This window comes from Octopus bimaculoides, chromosome 6 (assembly GCF_001194135.2).
Source record: "Octopus bimaculoides isolate UCB-OBI-ISO-001 chromosome 6, ASM119413v2, whole genome shotgun sequence".
In the NCBI taxonomy this organism is placed as follows: domain Eukaryota; kingdom Metazoa; phylum Mollusca; class Cephalopoda; order Octopoda; family Octopodidae; genus Octopus; species Octopus bimaculoides.
The window spans coordinates 16540150-16541624 of NC_068986.1; positions in this window are offsets into that span (position 1 = coordinate 16540150).

Here is a 1475-nt window from a genome sequence, read left to right on the forward strand (position 1 = left end):
TGTGTGTGTGTGTGTGTGTGTGTGTGTGTGTTTGTGTGTGGGTGTGTGTGTGTGTGTGTTTATATAAGTACACATGTAAGACATTCGTTGGACCAAAAATACTAATTCCTTTCTCTCTTTATTGGTTGCCCAAAGGAAGAATAACAGTAAATACAAAATTTATTATGTGGCACCTTGAACAAGCAAAATGGCATCTGCGCAGGAAAGCAAAATTAATAATTAATTATAGACGCATAATTGTGGATACATTTGTGCATGTGTGTGTTGTGTGTGTGTATGTGTATGTGTGTGTTTGTGTGTGATGTTATAGTCTCTTGTAATATCAAATATCTTATGAAGTACCATATTGTCACTTCTCATTTTTCATGTCTGCAATGCCGGAGTAATTCATAATAATAGAGTCATTGAGGAATTTGGGGCTAGAACCAACGTATTCTGTATCCAAATATTTCAAGAGGTAAATTATAAATTCTTCATGGAAACAGAAAATAAAAGAAAAAATGAGATTCTGTTATTTTCTACTAATATTATCGTTTAGGTTAATTACTTTATGGAGAGACAGGAATAATTACACTTGTACACATATGCATTCAGATTTTACGCTAAATCGCTAATTAACACTATTTCTAATAAACATTACACGATACTTATCACATTCGCTGTTTTTGCAAACTCAAACACACACACATACACACACTTACACACACACACACTTACACATATACTTACACACACAACACACACATGCACAAATGTATTCACAATCATACGTCTAGAATTACTATTAATTTTGCTTTCCTGCGCAGGTGCCATTTTGCTTGTTCAAGGTGCCACATAATAAATTTTGTATTTAGCGTTATTCTTTCTTTGGGCAACAAATAAAGAGACAAATAATTCGTATTGTTCGTCGAACGAATTTCTTATTCACAAAGATATAGATATACCGTTCCGTATACATTCTTTTTCTGTGATTTTCTTTCCTACTTTATTGGTAAGCGTTAGCGATATATCTAATCGTCTTATATATTCCAATATATACAAACAGCTTAAAAGATGGAGTTTATATTTTCCATGAAAGAAAACATTGTTGTTGTTGTTGTTGTCCTTCTTCTTCTTCTTCTTCTTCTTCCTCTTCTTCTTCTTCTTCTTCTTCTTCCTCTTCTTCTTCTTCTTCGTCTTCTTCTTCTTCTTCTTCTTCTTCTTCTTCTTAGCCAAGAATTCACAAACACCTCGAACCCACAAGAGTTAACAAGTGTAACAGAGACAGACAGAAACAAGAAAAATATCCCTGTTATTTGAATACTATACAAATATGTCTTTAAAAAGACTTTTCTTTTAAATTTACCAACATTTTAAAGTTTTCAAAAATTTATTATTCATATTTACTGTTGAAAAGATTTCTAGGATCGAAAGCGTTACTGTAATGTTCTTTATAAAAGTATTTTAGCATTTTCTACTTTGTCTTTTTTCCACAC